Source organism: Coenobita brevimanus, chromosome 109 (assembly GCF_032717465.1).
Source record: "Coenobita brevimanus isolate Jiangsu-jjx chromosome 109, ASM3271746v2, whole genome shotgun sequence".
In the NCBI taxonomy this organism is placed as follows: Eukaryota; Metazoa; Arthropoda; class Malacostraca; order Decapoda; family Coenobitidae; genus Coenobita; species Coenobita brevimanus.
Genome location: NC_137062.1, coordinates 35802407 through 35823222, shown reverse-complemented (window position 1 = coordinate 35823222; position 20816 = coordinate 35802407).

Sequence of the window (20816 nt, the reverse complement as noted above, 5' to 3'; positions counted from 1 at the left end):
CTGTTGCTGTCAGCTCTGAAAGAAGACGTCTTCGCCAGATTCGAGTAAAGCGATTGAGGTTATAGACAACTGGCCAGCCGTACACTGCCATAGGCTATGAAATATTTTGCAAAAATCCTGTCCTGTGCATGAGGTAAAGTATGTAGACACTTCTCTGCCAGCTGTAGGAATGGAAGGTGTTGTTTGATTTATTTTATGTGGTAACAACTGCACACCAAAGTTGCCTATTCTTTCATAGTCCACCATTCTCCTTTAGGGGGATAGTAAAGGAACTGAAAGCTGTTAGTTTATCGTGACAGTGTCAATATCTGATCATTACCATGTGAAGGTGTCTGTTCCAAGCATCAGAAAAACAAGTTGGAGAAGGATGTTACTCACTTGTCATTTGGGGAAGAGTGATGAATATGAAATACAAGTTAGTGCTGGCAGAGTATTGTTGGCATACTTTTGCACATGCCTGTACATCACAAACAGATGCAGTAAGTCCTGGTTATATGCCACATGCTAAGAAATACAGGGTGGTTCATATATAACATGTCTGACCCCATGTGTTTTGTTCTTGCTTTTTGAACCATACCTTACCCCATCTTTAGGTGGGAAGAAGAGGCTGGGATGATGATGATGATTATGATTGTTTGCAGTGATGAGTATAATAATCACTCAATGATTATTATATTAATTATGATGATTATAATGATGATTGATGTGGTGAAGGCTCAGTCAGCATTTCATTTCTACCCTGCATCATTTTCTGTTTCCCATAACCCTTTCTTACTTTATAATGATTGCTTATTTACATCCATTGTTTGCAGTTTTTTTTAATCAAGTAATTAAATATCTCCTCTTGCATTTGCTTCAGTAATTGCCTAAGTTCACTCATTTTAAGTTAGCAGAAATTGTTGCCCTCCTCTGACTGTAATCCATCTACTGCCAGACATCTCAGTCCCATAAGGGGTGGCCACAGGCAGATTAACTCCACATCACTGTCATCTGCCATTTGACTGCCCTCTCTCCAACTCACACACCCCTCCCTCGTATCTCGCCACTCCATTCTTCCATCTCAGCTATGGTCTCCCCTCCTCCCCTCCCCCTCCACGTCATACACATACCTTCTAGTCAGTCTCTCATCCTCCATCCTCTACATGGCCAAACTGTCTCAAAGTATTTCTCCTAATAGCACCACAATGCATCTTTACTTCCTCATTTGTATATCTGTCTGTCCATAAAACTCCACGCATTCCTCACTTCATTTCTATTGCTCTCACTCTTGACTTGTGTCCTTCCAACAGGATCCAAGCTTCACTTCCATGCTCACTTCCTAGCTGCATATCACAGCTTTCAATGATCCAGCAACCTTTCTATGCTGCTGTACCCATTCAAGCACTTCATCCATCCTTACTCATCATACTAAAGTACTTGGATGCACTCTCATTTTCTATTTCCTCACCACCCAGTCTAACTGTGTATGCTGTGTCTTCATTTCCCACAAAGACCACAACTTTATTTGTATCTACATTCACATTCCATTTTCTACATTCACCCTTGAACTCGTTCACCAAGCCTTGCAGTTCACATTCCTCACAATACAGTATCATCAGCAAGCAACAGTTCAGGACGTTTCCACACCTTACCCTCTCTCATTAGACACTCCAATCCATTCACATCCCTGCCTATTATCTCTCATAGCTCCATCCATATACAAATTGAACAGCCACAGAGACATGACACTCTGAAACATGACACACAAACATGACACAAGGAGACATGAGATTTTTGTCCTTATGTGGATTCATTTCCCATTCCTCAGTGGCAGAATAAGATAGCGCTATGGCCCAACGTCCTTTCCATAGCACTTCTTTATGACTAGGACCATATTAGTCTTGTTTCATCCAGCAGTTATAAAGGAAAGATGGTAATGTAATCCCCAGTAAACAGAGCGTAAATGAATAAAGTTATAATACATGCGTCCCCCATACCCGCAGACTGAGCCAATAACACACCAGATATATGGGCAGCCCTGTATTGCATATCAGTAAATTGTGGGCTGCTGTTGCTGCGGTCCTGTATTCCTCTGTAGTGGTGCTGTAACCAAACCACTTCTCTGAACCAATATAGCTTCAATTTCAGATTTTTGCTGATAATATTTGCTCCCTGACTAAATAAAACAGTGTCAGTTGTTTGTAGCTTATCTGTGTGTGCTGATCATCTAGCTTCTTGAATGAGATGTTGCTAAATGAGCTATGAAATTTTGCTAAGGATATGCACAGGTCATTTTCCAAAGTAGACTGCTGAAAGATGCACACACATGTCTGAAAAAAGATTATTAGAAGATAATCTGTGTTACAAGGAGAATTTTTGAAGCCTAACTCACAATCAAAGGCTCATATTGCTTCTCTTCTTTCATAAAATTCCAGTATTAAGTTTCTCCAGCATTGACTCTGATTCTTATTAGTTGAAATGAGCCAGGGACCACCACAACAGCAGGTTCAGCCCAAAAGATCGTAACTAAATGTGGCGGATAAAAGGACTTCGCAAAAAGCCAACAATAAAAATAGGTGTTTTGCATAATGTTACCCTACCTAAAGTATTGATGTTGGTTGTTATATTTGTATGCCAATTTTTATGTCCGTTTTCTTGTTATTTTTGCATTATTATTATTATTATTATTATTATTATTGCCATGTCATTATGATTTACTTCACAGTCTGCCACAGGAAAAAAATAGGCTGAAAAAATTGTGTACTCTTGTCTGTCTTTGGTTGATTTTAATTGGCAACAGGTCAGCTATGAAATTGGATTCCTCAGCCTGTTTTTCCCCCTGCCTATGACCTCCTGTCTTTTTAACGGAATGTTTGCTGAGATTTCAGAATTAATGGATCTTGAAATTGGCTCTTTTGTGTATTGTATCTTGCAGCCTTTATTTTTATCATCTCTGCTTTAAAAAGAAAAATGTATTGCCCTAAATAGCACTGAAAATTTAAAACTAACAAGCATCCTTAGTTAACGTCAATTTATGCCAAAGATTAATGAGCATTTTGAATTGATTCCCTTCGTTAAACATCCTCATTTTTTTTCCCCTTCATTTATGTTAGCGATTAATGAGTTGAAAATTTTCCCTGCATATATACGAAGCTTTGTCGTTAATACCTTTTTTTTTTTTCCTGTGGCTGTCTGTATGTTTAGATATTGATGTGGGTGTGTTTTTTTGGTGTCTGTTTATTTCTGTTGATTTATTTTATAGTCAGTTTGCTTTCGTCTGATTCATAACCTCTAGCTTGGATTATGGCCAAGTGTAGTCAGACTGGAGAGTTAATTTGACTAGTAACCAAGGAGACTCATCCCTACCTCATCACTAAGACTTACTGAATTTAATACACCAACGATTTATTATTGAAGCTATAAAAGTTGCCTGGTTTGGTCAGATGAAAACAAACAGACTATAGTTATGTGTTGAACTGTGATATGTTATTTTTACATTTCTGATCTTAATTGTAATAGCTGGAAAATGTGGCTTGTATTATCTTGAGGAGTAGCCGAAAAATCAGTTCTTATATTTCACTCCTTTGTCAATGGATGATAAACGTATTAGATCAAGATTATGCTGTTTTGGAGACTGTTTGCTGTGTATCTTGGCTTGTAATCCCACTTAACTGACTACAGAAATCGTGGCAGCCCCAGTGATATATGTTGAAGGATTGTCTGTTGTGGTTGTGTGGTGTGGTGTGTAGGAGGAGGCCTTACACTGTGGTACATGTGGTGAGTGTTTGTGATTGTGTGTGTGGTAGTGTGTGTGGTGAGCGTGTTGTGGGAGGGGACATTAGACTGTGGTAAATGTGTGTTGTGGTGTGGCAGGAGACAGTACACTTGGGGCATAGTGTATAGTCTGTAAGTTGTGTATATTGTGTTGGCACTGAAGTAGAGAAAAATGATTGTGTTGACGTCTGGGTATACTCATTTCACTCTAACTTGGCACAAATGTTAATGTTTTTGTATTTTTTTTTTAACATTACCCACTGTCAGAAACAAAATATTACAGACCCACATTCTTTCCATAGCCTTTCATTGTGACAGGCTTCGTATTTTAATGCTTGTTTACACTGTTCTTACAACTCAGTATTCATGAGAGAGCATAAGCCATTTTTAGATCAAGTTAGAGAGAGAGTATAGGTTCTGTGGGTATGGTTGTGTCTGAAGGGTGAGTGTCTGGTGATGGTTTTTGAAGGGTTTTGTTGTATATCTAGGTAGTAGCTATGTACTGTCTGAAATAGTAGAAATAAAGTTTAAAAAAGAAAGAAAAAAAGTGGTTGACGGCCACAGCCACTGGCGGATCTGCACTTAGGCTACTGGTATTGCAGATGGTCGGAGCCGGTGACCTGTACTGTGAAATTCCATGTGCTCTTCACAGCACAGTTCCGTTGGAATGGGGGCCGTTTTAAGGGGATAGGCAGCCTCATAAGTTCGTGTGGGAGTCTTGTTGGGGTGAGGGTGGTGGTTTACGTGTTTGTGTTTTTCTGGAGTGAGGGTCCCTTGGTTGTCCTGTGTCTGTGTTTAATGATGAGGGGTCTTTGGCATTGAGAACACCAGCTGGTATTGCATCGGTGTTGGTTTGGAATGGGAAAGTCATGGAGTTGGTAATTAGGAAGCACTGATGTAGAGAAAAATATGAGGAAGTTAGGATTCCAGGGGCTTAAATGGTTAGTAGGTGAGCATCTAGCCCTTTTCGCTGGACATTGCCTGGTTATATCAGTTCCACCACAAGATGGTGTCTCCCCAGCACCATAATTTTTATAACAGTTGGGTACGGAAGGTGAGAAGTGAGAACGTTGGGGGTAGGGTTGCAAGAGGCAGACTGATAAAGACCTGGGATGAGGTCCTCATGGGTGATGTCAGTGATAAGGAACTGAGTAGGGAGGCTGCCAGAGATCAAGCAGCCATTAGGTGAACAAGGCCAGTGAAAGCGTGTTAGGAGCCCTTACAAACAATATGATACGAGTGATACAAAAATACCGAGCCGATTCTACAGGCCCATCGTGTACTCAGCATATCACGGAAATTTCAGCACCTAGTATATATATGCATAGGTTTGAAGTATTGTACAGTATATTTAAACATCATCTGAGATCTAAAGGCACATTTTCCACACTATTACGGACTAAATATGTGTAAATTGTGAGTTTTGTTTGTGTATAATGCCAACAAAAAGTAATTCCTCATTTAATAATTGATATATATTCCCGTAAATTGCTGATAGGTGAATAGTGCGTGGTTAGGGTTAGGTCCCAGCAAGAGGGACTTTTTCTCAAGCATTTAAGGATCATACAGAAGACAGAACTAAGTGTCAAGATGTATATTTGTGTTAAATTAATAATAGTTTTAGATGAATGAACTTTGACCTTTCACAGCACACCTTTGAGATTAACTAAGAAGCGTATTATGTGAAAAGTGTTTGTATTATTCACAGATTAAGAAACTGTGCTTAGTGAGTGTGTCTTAAATGGGGAATTATTGATAGTGGTTTGCCAGTAAGTTATAATTATTTGACTTACAAGCTGTTTCTGAAGCTTAAACTAATGATACCCCTTGTTGGTATTGTACTACAGATGAAAACATTTGAGTGTTTATGTGTTTTAGTATTTCAGATAAGTATTGTATTAGGTTTCCTCTTCTCCTCCTCCTCGTTCTTCTCTTCCTTCCTTCCTCTTCTTTCTTCCATTTCCTCTGCTCTTCCTTCCTTTTCCTCTGCTCTTCCTTCCTCCTCACCTTACCATCCATCCAACCTCTCAACCACCCCTGCCCTGCAACCCATCCTACCACCTCCATCTCCACCCAGCAACCCACCGTGCCACCTCCACCTCCACCCAGCAACCCACCCTGCCACCTCCACCCAGCAACCCACCCTGCCACCTCCACCCAGCAACCCACCCTGCCACCTCCACCCAGCAACCCACCCTGCCACCTCCACCCAGCAACCCACCCTGCCACCTCCACCCAGCAACCCACCCTGCCACCTCCACCCAGCAACCCACCCTGCCACCTCCACCTCCACCCAGCAACCCACCCTGCCACCTCCACCCAGCAACCCACCCTGCCACCTCCACCCAGCAACCCACCCTGCCACCTCCACCTCCACCCAGCAGCCCACCCTGCCACCTCCACCTCCACCCAGCAGCCCACCCTGCCACCTCCACCTCCACCCAGCAGCCCACCCTGCCACCCTCCACCTCCACCCAGCAGCAGCCCACCCTGCCACCTCCACCTCCACCCAGCATCCCACCCAGCCACCTCCACCTCCAGCAACCCACCCTGCCACCTCCACCTCCACCCAGCAGCCCACCCTGCCACCTCCACCCAGCCTCCACCCAGCAGCCCTCCCTGCCACCTCCACACCCACGCACAAGCCCACCCTGCCACCTCCACCTCCACCCAGCAGCCCACCCTGCCACCTCCACCTCCACCCAGCAGCCCACCCAGCCACCTCCACCTCCACCCAGCAACCCACCCCGCCACCCCCACCTCCACCCAGCAACCCACCCTGCCACCTCCACCCAGCAACCCACCCAGCCACCTCCACCCCCACCCACCACCCCACCCTGCCACCTCCACCTCCACCCAGCAGCCCACCCTGCCACCTCCACCTCCACCCAGCAGCCCACCCTGCCACCTCCACCTCCACCCAGCAGCCCACCCTGCCACCTCCACCTCCACCCAGCAGCCCACCCTGCCACCTCCACCTCCACCCAGCAGCCCACCTCCACCCTGCCACCTCCACCCAGCAACCCACCGCCACCCTGCCACCTCCACCCAGCAACCCACCTCCACCCTGCCACCTCCACCCAGCAGCCCACCCTGCCACCTCCACCTCACCCAGCAGCCCACCCTGCCACCTCCACCTCCACCCAGCAGCCCACCCTGCCACCTCCACCTCCACCCAGCAACCCACCTCCACCCAGCAACCCACCTCCACCCAGCAACCCACCTCCACCCAGCAACCCACCTCCACCCAGCAACCCACCTCCACCCAGCAACCCACCCACCTCCACCCAGCAACCCACCTCCACCCAGCAACCCACCTCCACCCTGCCACCTCCACCTCCACCCAGCAGCCCACCCTGCCACCTCCACCTCCACCCAGCAGCCCACCCTGCCACCTCCACCTCCACCCAGCAGCCCACCCTGCCACCTCCACCTCCACCCAGCAGCCCACCCTGCCACCTCCACCCAGCCACCTCCACCCTGCCACCTCCACCCAGCAGCCCACCCTGCCACCTCCACCTCCACCCAGCAGCCCACCCTGCCACCTCCACCTCCACCCAGCAGCCCACCCTTGCTCACTTACTTTGCCCTGCTGTTCTTGCCTTGCTGTGTCCTGGCCTGCCATCTCTGACCTACAGTACCTTTATCTGCAGTGCTGTCCTTCCTCTGTCGCCTCACCCCTTACAGAATTTGTTTAGTCATTTTATATATTTCATTTATTGTATTTCTATTTATTTGCATCAATAGTTGTGAATATATGTTTATATTCAACTCTTGCTTGCTCATGAGTCCTGTTTCATGAAGCCGTTATTTTACTAGTGTCATGTTTTATCTCGGTATTTTTCTAAGTTGATAAAGTTCCAATTCATGTTTTCTGTGCTTTGAAGGTGTTCATTGCATAATTGTTTATCAGTCGGCTTCTAGTACAAAGTGATCTCTTGCATAATGTGTGTACAAAATGTGGACTTTGAAAAAATATCAAAGTGAATAATACCAAGACATATGTGAATAGTACAAAGTGGTGTCTCCTTTTTACTATTCATGTATGTCTTGGTATTATTCTCTTTGATATTTTTTCAAAGTCCACATTTCAATATATATATATATATATATATAAAATATTTGTGAAGAGAAGGTATATAGTAAAGACATTGTAATAATACATTGGTTTTATTTCCATAAGATATACACGAGTGGTGGATGTCAAAAAATAACCTATCTCGATAAATGGGCCAGAGAAATACGGACTGGTAACCCCAGGGATGAGGGTTGCCAGTCTGTATTTTCTTAGCCCATTTATCGAGATAGGTTCGGTGCTGCTCCCCTAGATGCTTCCAAGAACGTGCCCTGCTCGTCAATTTGTATATGTCTCGTATCGCTCTGCCCAGCAATAAGCCGAGCAGAGCTTTACAAAGAAACATGGCAATATACAAATGACGAGAAGGGCTTTATTAACATGCATTGATTGCTAAACACACTGTGCACTGTGTGTTTGCATTAATGCATGTTAAAGATTACACAAAAATCATGTCAAAATGGCACATCAACTGACTGAGTAGGGACATATTATAACCTCTTCAGTACAAGGACATTCTATGCCTGCTGAAATCACATGGTTTTACTCAGCTTGAGGGGGATAACGCTGGGTATATAGCAAGGGGGTGACTTCATACTAAAAGGGTATGGGAGGGCATGGCTAGGGGGTCACTTCTCATACTGGAGGGGTAGAGGAGGACAGGGATGGTGCGAGAAATCCTTCCTAAATTGGATAAAACAATGTGACAACAGCAAGAATGAACCTTAATAAATTCATGTCAGATGTAGCAACAATAAACTGGGAATACACGTCACAGTACTGAAGGGGTTCAAAAGATACTAACATGACTGGTTGCGATGCATGTTAAATACCCATCAACAAAATCACATTGCACTGAATGTCACAATTTCAAACTTGTCACTAACTTAGCCCAATTTTTCATTCGTTTCCAGCTCTTTCATACAACTCAAGGCATACAAAGGCAATGCAATGGCTCTAAATCCTTTTCATTAAATTTGACTAGCATCATGTTTTATGATTCTACAACTCGTAATTCAAGCTGGAAAGAATAAAATTTTAGGCTAAGTTCACAGTATTACATCAACAGACAAATCTTTACAAATATATATATATATAACTCGTGGCCATATTACTATAGTGAGAATGTGAAGGTGTGGATAAGCTATCTAGATTTATGGCCAAACGCCTTAATTCCAAATGGGGTGGCCACAAACCAATCACCTCCATGTTGCCCTCCCCCCAGCTTGCACCCCCCTCTCTCATACCTCTACTCCATCCCTCCACCTCACTCATACTCTCCTAATAGGTCTCTCCATCCTTCCATCTCATCCCCAGTCTCCTCCTCCATCACTCACATACACTCCTTGTTAGTCTCCCTCTCCAACCCCCAACTTACACTCCCCTCATACCTCTCCATCCTTCCATCTTATCCTCGTCTCCCTCTCCATCTCACTCACATACACTCCTAGTTAGTCTCACTCCAACCCTTAGTTTACACCCCTCTCTCATATACCTCTCCACTTCACTCACAGTCTCCAAAGTCGCTCTCCATCCTCCCACCTTACACTCACCCCCTCATATACCACTCCACTCCATCCCTCCTTGGCCTCCCCCTCCACCTCACACACACACACTCCAAGTTACTACCTCATCCACCATCCCCCCCAACTTAACCCCCCCCTCTCATGTACCTCTCCACTCTATCCCTCCATCTAATCCTGTCTCCCAATTCTAATTTTTGGAGTGAATGGCAACAATGCTTCCATAACACATCCATATAAAAAACACCTTCACTCCAGTAATGATATGGCCACAAGTTAATATATATGTAAAAAGTTAAGTAACATTTCTCGCCTTTAAGACTTGCTCCCTTAAAAGAAAAAAGTACCATGACCCGTAAAAACAATGCTAACTTACGCTCTGGTGAAGTCTCATACAGTATACATCCCTTATTAATTTCTTGATCATATAATAAACCAAGACACACATCTTAACTGTGACTGGCAGAAATTTATATAACTAACGGTCTGGTGCAAGTCGGCAATTAATTATATGAAATAAACATCTGGGTCTTAAGTCTGCTGTTCCCGGCCCACTGCTTCAGCGTGATAAATGAACACTATAGCCACTAATCTTCAGGCAAAGTTGATCCCATACAGGTAAATAAATAAACGGATCACGATGACCGTCCACCAGTAAAATGGCAGGGTTGTCGTCAGAGGGAATAAAAACTCAACGTATCACTGTGCCACTCGGACCAAAATGTCGAAAAGTTTCATATTTTTGGTTCGTCTCTGCACTAGGCACATGGATTTTCTGAAGCAGGAGTTCTTCGGTTACGCGTTTTTTATCTACGATTCAAAAAAATACTTCACCCATCAGCAAAAGTGACTTAAGATTGAAAAAAGCAAGATTAATTGTACTAACCCCCAAATATCGGAAAATCGACAACTGCCCTGTCAAAATCAAGCCATTTTTTTTCCTTAAATCGGAAAAGTCTTAAAGGCGACAAAGTGTGTACTCCACTACATAAAGTCGTATTCAAAAACATTTACATAAAACAGATTCATTTATTGGCACATAGAAAATGTTTTTCGTTCTGCACATCACATAAACAGACAGACAAATAATGGATGTGGGATCATGAGGGCCGCAATACACTAAAATATAGATAAGCGAACAACTGCTGAAAAATCTATAGGACTGACTGACTGGGCCATTCAGAGATGCTCCCACATCCACAAAAACACAGTGCATATACAGAAGTCCTCACTTATTTTTTTGCCTTCCTCAAGCTTTATACATACTGCCTTTTCATCTGACACAACTGGGCAAAATAAAAATAATACAAAAATTAAGGGATAAGAGTGGTTGCATTTGTTTGACGAGCCTTAGCCGTGACGTATGAATTAATCTCCTTGGTTACTACTCAACTTTCCAAAAAAGGTGGTTGCATTTAAGTTACATGAGTTTTAGTTGTGTGGGAGGAATGAGTCTCCTTGATTACTAGTCATATCAACCCTCTTATCTGACTACACATCAAGAGGGTTGCCTTCATGAGTCTCCTTGGTTACTAGTACAATTCACAATCCTATTAAAACGTCCCTCAATTCACTCCCTATCCTCCCAAAAGATAATGGTGGGTCAGAGTAGTCTCCTTGGTAACTAGTCCTATCCACCAAATTTAAAGGCAGGAGAGGGTTGCGTTCATGAGTCCTTGGTTACTAGTCGCACGCCTCCCTATTGTCGTTTACTAGTCACAGGCCTCCCTATTGTCGTTTACTAGTCAATGCCTCCCTATTGTCGTTTACTAGTCAATGCCTCCCTATTGTCGTTTACTAGTCACAGGCCTCCCTATTGTCGTTTACTAGTCACAGGCCTCCCTATTGTCGTATCATTTTAGTCTCCAACATACGCATGAGTCGGCCTTGGCACCTAATGTCAACTCCACGCTACCCCATCTCTGGCAGCCTCCCTAATCCCTTATCCATGGGGTCACACTTCCCTCATCCCAGGTCTTTTTTGGTCCGCTCCTAAGTCTTCCCTCCACCTCTAAATCTTTCCTCCACCTCTAAGTCTTTCCTCGACCTATAAATCTTTCCTCCACCTCCAAGTCTCTCCTCCACCTCCAAGTCTCTCCTCCACCTCCAAGTCTTCCCTCCACCTCCAAGTCTTTCCTCCACCTCCAAGTCTTTCCCCCACCTCTAAATCTTTCCTCCATCTCCAAGTCTTCCCTCCACCTCTAAATCTTTCCTCCACCTCTAGGTCTTTCCTCCAGTTCAGTCTTTCCTACACCTCTAACTCTTTCCTCCACCACCAAGTCTTTCCTCATCCTCCCTCTCCATCTCTGCAATCAACACCAAGGAAGACAGTGACTACATAAGGGTGAATCTAGCCAGCAGTCCACGGTGTTCATATTCAAACAAGTCTAGGGTCAAAATTAATCAAACATTTAAATAAAAAAAGGTCACATGAGGTCAATGAGGACTTTCTGTATACACACCTATAGTTTGTTCACCTTAACTTGGCCTAGATTTGTCCTTATATGGCTTACTGTGTGTCTGTGTGTGTGTGTGTGTGTGTGTGTGTGTGTGAGAGAGAGAGAGAGAGAGAGAGAGAGAGAGAGAGAGAGAGAGAGAGAGAGAGAGAGAGAGAAAGAGAGAGAGAGAGAAAAAGGGAAGAGAGAGAGAGAGTAAAAGAAGAGAAGTGAGAACTAAAACTCAACCCTCTCCACAGCACTTCTTCATGACTAGCACCACTAAAGACTGAAGGATGGTAATTTTGGGCCAAGTTAAAGTAAAAGGAATGACGCAATTTTAACACATTACCAATCCTCCTGCAACCTACGGCATTTCCTAGAGCCAGCTGGGTTTATCTTGCCACCTGAGTACCATCTGACACCATCCACTCACCTCCTGAAATGATAGAGGGGGAAATATTAGTTGGTTTGTTTTTATTTATGCACCTAACCCCACTACACCACCAGGCACCTAACCCCACTACACCACCAGGCACCTAACCCCACTACACCACCAGGCACCTAACCCACTACACCACCAGGCACCTAACCCCACACCACCACCAGGCACCTAACCCACTACACCACCAGGCACCTAACCCACTACACCACCAGGCACCTAACCCCACTACACCACCAGGCACCTAACCCACTACACCACCAGGCACCTAACCCACTACACCACCAGGCACCTACACCCACTACACCACCAGGCACCTAACCCACTACACCACCAGGCACCTAACCCACTACACCACCAGGCACCCAAACTCCCATACACTGAGCTTGAAAAACAACCTAATATATTCCTAAGCATATCTAGTTGAAGGATCTTGGCCCACTTGACAACCAGGCACCGAAAAAAATAATGTACAGCAGCTACAATATGATCAAAATTCCCACTGGTGCACCTAAACCCACTACACCACCATGCACCCATCATACCTAGTAGTTCAAAGGGGCTCTAGGTCTGTCAGGTTAGATAAACACACTATAGTTAATTCTAGACAGTATCTTCAGCTAGAGAATAAGGTAACCTAGGAGAATATCCTTTAATTTGATTATAAAAAAAAATGGTTAGAAGCCAGAATAAAGATCAATTCATTAAGTGATGCAGGAAACATGACTGAGAAAGGCAGTTCTGAGTTTTAAATGAATCCTACTTATAATAATAATATTTACATGAATCCTATTTACTACTACTACTAATAAACAGTCCAAGGACAATTCTGATTAAGAAAAACTTGCCACAGCCATTGACTACTAGAAGCAGTGCTATAAAGGGACCTTGAGATCAAGGTGACTGATCTTGTGCATGTCACCTTAGGTCATCACAGTCTATAAGTCCACCAAGTTTGGCGGCTCCAGCTTTAATTCTTCATAGAACATTACCTGACATCTGGAATATCCGGAAAAAGACCCAATTTTTGACCCCAGGCAATCTCAGAGAATAATCCACCGATTGGAGCCGTACTCCTTTCCGCAGTAGGTCCACCTTAAGTCTACAGTATATTGCGGTACAAATTCTCAGCTTAATACCTTAAGCTTCCCCTTACAGGATTAAAGCATCTGGCTATGGATTGACAGTTGATGTGGTTTCCGAGAGCGTGTCCCGGTATCCATTTTTTAACATTCTGAACAATATCCTGTGATCTGATTGATGGACTGCTATCATATTTGGCCACAAGCAGTCACCAGCTGACAATGTTTAAGGCTCTGGCCCAAACAGCCTCTCAGTAATGGCCACTTACTCTTTGAGCAGTAAGAATACGAAGACTGACAAACTAGAAAACTTCCAACAGAGATGTGGGAAGCTTTAATAATGGTAATAGTATCGTATCATGTATAAAGGATCCGATATGCTTGCATCAGCCTTGGTCACCTAGTGTAATTGCAGATCTCAACGCTGCTCGATCTCTGGCAGCCGCCCAATTCAGTCCCTTGCTCCTGATGTCAAAGTATAGTATGACCTCGTCTCAGGTCTTTATTGGTCTGCCTCTCACAACCCTCCCCCTGACATTCACACCTCTCACCTTCTGCACCTAATTGTCATCCTCCATCCCCTTCCCATGTCCAAACTACTTCATCCTGTTCCTCCCTATCACAACACCAATACACTCCAGTCCCATCCTTCCTCACAAAAAACCAATGCCTCTGGAACTGCACCAGACACCCTGAACCCAAGACGCTCCTAGGAATCTGCATAAAGGGTTTGACAGCTGGACAGGAAGGGGATTGGGTGGTGAGCTGGAGAGGGGACTGAGTGGTGAGATGGAATGGGGGTGAAGTGGGAGGGCTAGACCGGAAAAGAATGGCATCTGAAAGGTAAAGTATATGAATTAGTCACTCACCATTTTAGTAGCCAGCTGAGAACTCCCCCTCGAACGAAGGCAGCGGTGGCGATGGTGGAAGGAAGCTGCCTGAACCTCGGAAAACATGGTTGCAAAGATTACCACGCCACCCTGCACTCCATCACACTGCCCTCCCTCACTCCTGCAAATACTGTACATATTAGATCTTGTTAACCCTTTCCCTAGATTATTTAAAATGTACTCTTGTCACTTCCAGACCACGAGCCTACATTTGGTGGCACTGCATACCCCCACACAGGAAAGCAGTTGTGATATCCACCCAGGAGCCAAACTTACATCCCTCCCTGTACCTCACCATGGGAAGGACCCTGATCCGACCCTGGTGAGGCGCTGACTACCACAAGGAGGCATCGGATCCCTACATAGCGTACTTGAGTTCCGTCTCATACGAACATCCGGGATACGAGACACCGATGATACAAGAATGAAAATCTAGACGCAATTTTAGTGATGCCACCAGGGTCACTCAACCAAACCCTGCCATTACGCTGCCCTACCCCCAGCTCACACCTCCCTCTCATATACCTCTACTGCATCCCTCCACCTCATCCTCTGTCACCTGTACCCCACTCATACACACTCTCTACCTCTCTACTCATCCCTCCACCTCATCCTCTGTCTTCCCCTCTACCTTACTCATACTCTCCTTGTTAGTCCCTTCATCCTCTCTGCATATCCAAACCACCACAATGCATTTCACCTAACGCTTTCTACCACAGCCACACCACAATGCTCCTTCAGCCAAACAAAATCATCTGTTCCTATACACCATATTCTCTCAAAATTAAGTTGATGCATAAAAAATATATATATATATATATATATATATGGGTTTTTGCAATAGGTGTTTCGTCTGGAGTCATTTTTAAAGTGCACAGTTACTTAAACCAAACTTCCATTGAATATAATCACTGTTCCAATACTCGGTACTTGGGCCTAAAATGGACGGAAATCTTGCCCGTTTTAAAAAAATCATCTAAATCTTGCTCAAATTACAAAAAATCACCAAAATCTTGCCCAAATAACCAAAAATCACCAATATCTTGCCCAAAGTATCAAAAATCACCAAAATCTTGCCCAAATAACCAAAAATCACCAATATCTTGCCCAAAGTATCAAAAATCACCAAAATCTTGCCCAAATTACCAAAAATCACCAATATCTTGCTCAAATTACCAAAAATCACCAAAATCTTGCTCAAATTACCAAAAATCACCAAAATCTTGCTCAAATTACCAAAAATCACCAAAATCTTGCTCAAATTACCAAAAATCACCAATATCTTGCCAAAAAATCACCAAAATCTTGCCCAAAGTACCAAAAATCACCAAAATCTTGCCCAAATTATCAAAAATCACCAATATCTTGCCCAAAGTACCAAAAATCACCAAAATGTTGCCCAAATTACCAAAAATCACCACAAATCTTGCCCAAATTACCAAAAATCACCAAAAATCTTGCCCAAAATACCAAAAATCACCAAAATCTTGCCCAAAATCACCAAAAATCTTGCCCAAATTACCAAAAATCACCAAAATCTTGCCCAAAGTACCAAAAATCACCAAAATCTTGCCCAAATTACCAAAAATCACCGATATCTTGCCCAAATTACCAAAAATCACCAAAATCTTGCCCAAATTACCAAAAAATCACCAAAATCTTGCTCAAATTACCAAAAATCACCGATATCTTGCCCAAATTACCAAAAATCACCAAAAATCTTCCTCAAATTACCAAAAAATCACCAAAATCTTGCCCAAACTGCCAAAATCTTGCCCATGTTAAGGCAAAATTCACCAAAACCTTGCCCGTTAGGAAAATATTAATCAAATTCTTGCCCAAATTAAGGAAATATTCACCACATTCTTGCCCATTTGAAAAAACCTCACCAACTCTTACTTTCATATCTAATCTTTGAAAAATTACGGGAAAATTTCTCCTACCCACATAATCTTTACTAAATCATGGTTGTGAGAAAGAGTTATGAGGCAGGAATGAGTCTCCTTGGTTACTAGGCCAATTCAAACCTTCCTATCAGACTACACCTGGCCACCAACTGAGCTGAAAGGGGTTAGGTTTAATTATGAAGTAAGAGTCTCCCTGGTTACTAGTAAATCCTTCCAATCTGACTTCACCTGGCCATCAACTGAGCTGAATGGGATTAGGTTGTTAGCTATGAGGCACGATTAAGTCTCCTTGGTTACTAGTCTGTTCAAACATTCACATCTGACCAACAGAGATGAAAGGTTAGTTATGGAATGTTATTTATCCAGAGAATGATGATATTGGAAGGATTTACGTAACACCAGGGCAGTACAGTGTAATAAAACAAAATCAACCACTTGCGAAAAGGTGTTAGAAAGCTTCCTTGACCGACGGGAACACGCCAGGTTTCCCCCGACCCTCCCATGCAGCCTCAGTACCGCCATCTTGCGTCGCGTCCTTCCTTCCTCTCCACATCACATCAGCCCGGGGCCACCACTGTAATGCAAAAATACAAAAAATATGGTCAGTACTGTAAAAAATGAAAATACTGCAAACACATATACAGCAGTGAAAATAGGGCAGAAACTGACTACATCCATCAACTCGACAAACATACCCCAACCCGCAGTGAACACCTAAACACACGCACAACTTCTAGCCTTCCATTTTCAGTTATTAAAATTTCAATCACCTGAGGAAGCTTTAGATATACTCAGGAGGGTTTACAATTCAAACTAAAATCACTACCAATATCATAAAAGCAATTAGAGATGTAGAAAAAGGAAAAATAGCTTACCAAAAGAGTGAACACCACTCTTCCATCGCAGCCCACGCCTGACTGACGAACCAGTACATTCTCCACTCCCCCCACCCTCTCTCCCGCCTTACCTCCATCCCCCCACTAGCTTCCTCCACTTCCCTCCAATCTTTTCTTCCTTCCTGCCTTCCTTTCCTCCACCCCTTCTTTCTCGTTCTTCCTTTTAATACATTTCCTTTCCTTCCTTCCTCCTTCCCTCCATCCCTTCCTCTTCCCTGAAAAGCAGACTTCCTACCCTCCTCCATTCCTCCTTCCCCCACCTCTCCAACCCTACTTCATCCCCCTTCTCCTCCCTCCCCTCTCGTTCCTCCATTCTATGTTTTTCCAGAACATTCTATACAGTATTTTAGAACCTTCTACAGTATGCCAACCCCCCCTCCAACACACACACAATCGACATGATGATGATTACACCAATATTAATGGTTTTATGATCAACCATTTGCCATTACCACCACAAACTACCACCACCATCATCGCAAACTACCACCAATACCCACCAATACCACCACCTCAAACTACCACCATTACCACCACCTAGTACCATTACCATCACCACACACCACCATCACCACCACAAACTACCACCACCACCACCACAAACTACCACCACCACCACCACAAACTAACACCATCACCACCACCATTCATTCATCAACTTGGGCTGTATTGGACCATGATTTTCTATATTTCTTGAGCAAGGATAATACATAGAATATTTACTACTTTCGCCTTCATTTGGCTTAAATTTTACGCCCTGCTGGAGTTTATTTCACCCAGTTTTATGGCTGAGAAAGAGACTGCTATGGCTCTACGTCCTTTCCATAGCACCTCTTCGTGACTAGCACAATTTTCTGGTTTTATAAGCTTTAAAAATTCAAAACTGAAGGTGGAGAGAGTAAAATTGGACCAGGTTAAAGAAGTATACTTGTTCTTGAAGGTTAGAGGTATGTTTGAGCCAGCGAATATCCTCTTCCTATACTGCCCAGGTCTCTACGAATATCCTCTTCCTTTACTGCCCAGGTCTCACTACTATACAGCATTACACTCCTGACATGCCACATACGAAGATCCCTTACAATGGAGGGAAGGGCAACAGCTCTCTGAACTTCTTCCAACCACTCCTTACCCTAGCCACACACCTACTCCAGCCCCACCTCCACCACATAACATGTCCCCCAAATAACAAAACTCTTCCACACACCCAGACTCTCCAGCAAGTTCAATCCTTTCACACCTGACAATCTCCACCTGCTCTACCCGACACATCATATACGCAAAATCAGCATTATCTCGCAGTCTACCTCTAATACCACTACCTCTCTTGTGCACCCACTCATTGCAAATACTGCACAAGATGTTGTTACTTCCCACACCCTTGTGGCAAAGTGCACGTGGCCACTCTCCCTCTTCTTTGACTGTATCGCCACCAGCCCTATATACCATCACTTTTGTTTTATCTGCATTTATTCTCAAACCCTTGTGCCCCATACCATCTCTCCACTTCCTAAATCTTTCCTCCGCCTCTCTTTCATTCTCTGCAATCAACACCAAGTCATCATCATACATCTCCTATGGGAGTCCATTTCTGAAGTCACGGGATAGGGCTTCAAGCACCACGATAAACAACAAGGGTCTCAAAAGTGACCCCTGATGCACACAAATATTCACGGAAAACTCATCATTCAAATCTCCATTCACTCTCACCTGGGTGTGAGCACTCACATACACAGCCATAACCATTCTAACCTGCCACACCTCAATCCCAAGTTTTCTCATGCCCACTTCACCACTTCTGAGGATTCTGTCAAAGGCTTTCTCCAAATCAACAAAAACAAAGTATAGCTCTCTTTTCTCTCCTACATATTTTTCCTGGAGCTGTCGGACAACGAATATGGCATCAGTGGTCCCCCTGCCTGGCATAAACCCAAACTGGATCTCATCAGTATTCACTCTTTCCTTTATCATACCTTCTTGCCCATTACCTTCATTATCTGATCCAAAAGTTTTATGCCTCTATAATTTCCTCTTTCCACTGCATTACCTTTCCCCACATTTACAATCATACTCTTCAACCAATCATCTGGGACAACACTCATATAATTGTACGATATTTATCAAACCTGTAACTAAACTCACTCCTATATCTCCTGAGGCCTTCAACATATCAGCAGTCAACCCAGACACACCTGCTGCCTTCCCCACGTGCATCCTGCCTATTGCCTTGCTCACAGTAACAGCATCAATCAAAGGCATTGGACCAAACACTGGATCCTCTGACACCAAACCTTCCCTGTTCCAAAATCCTCATTCAGCAACCAGTTATAATGCTCTCTCCATGCGTCTTTAGTATCCTCACTTTCCACAACTGTCAAATACAGGAAGATGTGCTAATATGGAAATAAATAAGATAAATAATACAGATCATTATCATTTTTTCCTTTGCAGATGACGAACAGAGGAAGGAAAAACAAATTACATACAGGATCAGATTACAGATGTCTTTCACTCATAAAAATATCTATAATGGCTGAACTTCAACTACTTTGGGTTGAAGTTTGGGGGGAAACTAATTCGGAAAATGCAAGTACCATAGAGAAGCAGTCTGAGGAAGAATGGAATTGTGGTAGGCAGAGGCTGTGCAATATCGCAGTGTGAAAGTTCATGAGCGTTACCAGATGCCTGTGTAGCATGGGGGAAGGCATGGAGAGGTGGCACAATGGATGAAAAGCAAGAGGGAAGGCATGGAGAGGTGGTACAATGGATGAAAAGCAAGGGGGAAGGCATGGAGAGGTGGTACAATGGATGAAAAGCAAGAGGGAAGGCATGGAGAGGTGGTACAATGGATGAAAAGCAAGAGGGAAGGCATGGAGAGGTGGTACAATGGATGAAAAGCAAGAGGGAAGGCATGGAGAGGTGGCACAATGGATGAAAAGCAAGAGGGAAGGCATGGAGAGGTGGTACAATGGATGAAAAGCAAGGGGGAAGGCATGGAGAGGTGGTACAATGGATGAAAAGCAAGAGGGAAGGCATGGAGAGGTGGTACAATGGATGAAAAGCAAGAGGGAAGGCATGGAGAGGTGGTACAATGGATGAAAAGCAAGAGGGAAGGCATGGAGAGGTGGCACAATGGATGAAAAGCAAGGGGGAAGGCATGGAGAGGTGGCACAATGGATGAAAAGCAAGAGGGAAGGCATGGAGAGGTGGTACAATGGATGAAAAGCAAGGGGGAAGGCATGGAGAGGTGGCACAATGGATGAAAAGCAAGGGGGAAGGCATGGAGAGGTGGCACAATGGATGAAAAGCAAAGGGGAAGGCATGGAGAGGTGGCACAATGGATGAAAAGCAAAGGGGAAGGCATGGAGAGGTGGTACAATGGATGAAAAGCAAGGGGGAAGGCATGGAGAGGTGGCACAATGGATGAAAAGCAAGGGGGAAGGCATGGAGAGGTGGCACAATGGATGAAAAGCAAGGGGGAAGGCATGGAGAGGTGGCACAATGGATGAAAAGCAAGGGGGAAGGCATGGAGAGGTGGCACAATGGATGAAAAGCAAGGGGGAAGGCATGGAGAGGTGGTACAATGGATGAAACAGATATTAAAACTGATACAACAATTAAACAATAGCCTAAAATCAGCATGAAAGATTTGCTAATATGGAAAATACCAGAATATAAAAATACTTTACAATATAAAGGGAATACAGAAATAAACTGGCATAGATGTGTGATGATGTTAACATAAATAATACAAAATGATGTTAAGATAAATAATACAGAGGAATATCTAAATATCTATCTGTTGTTGCTCCCGAT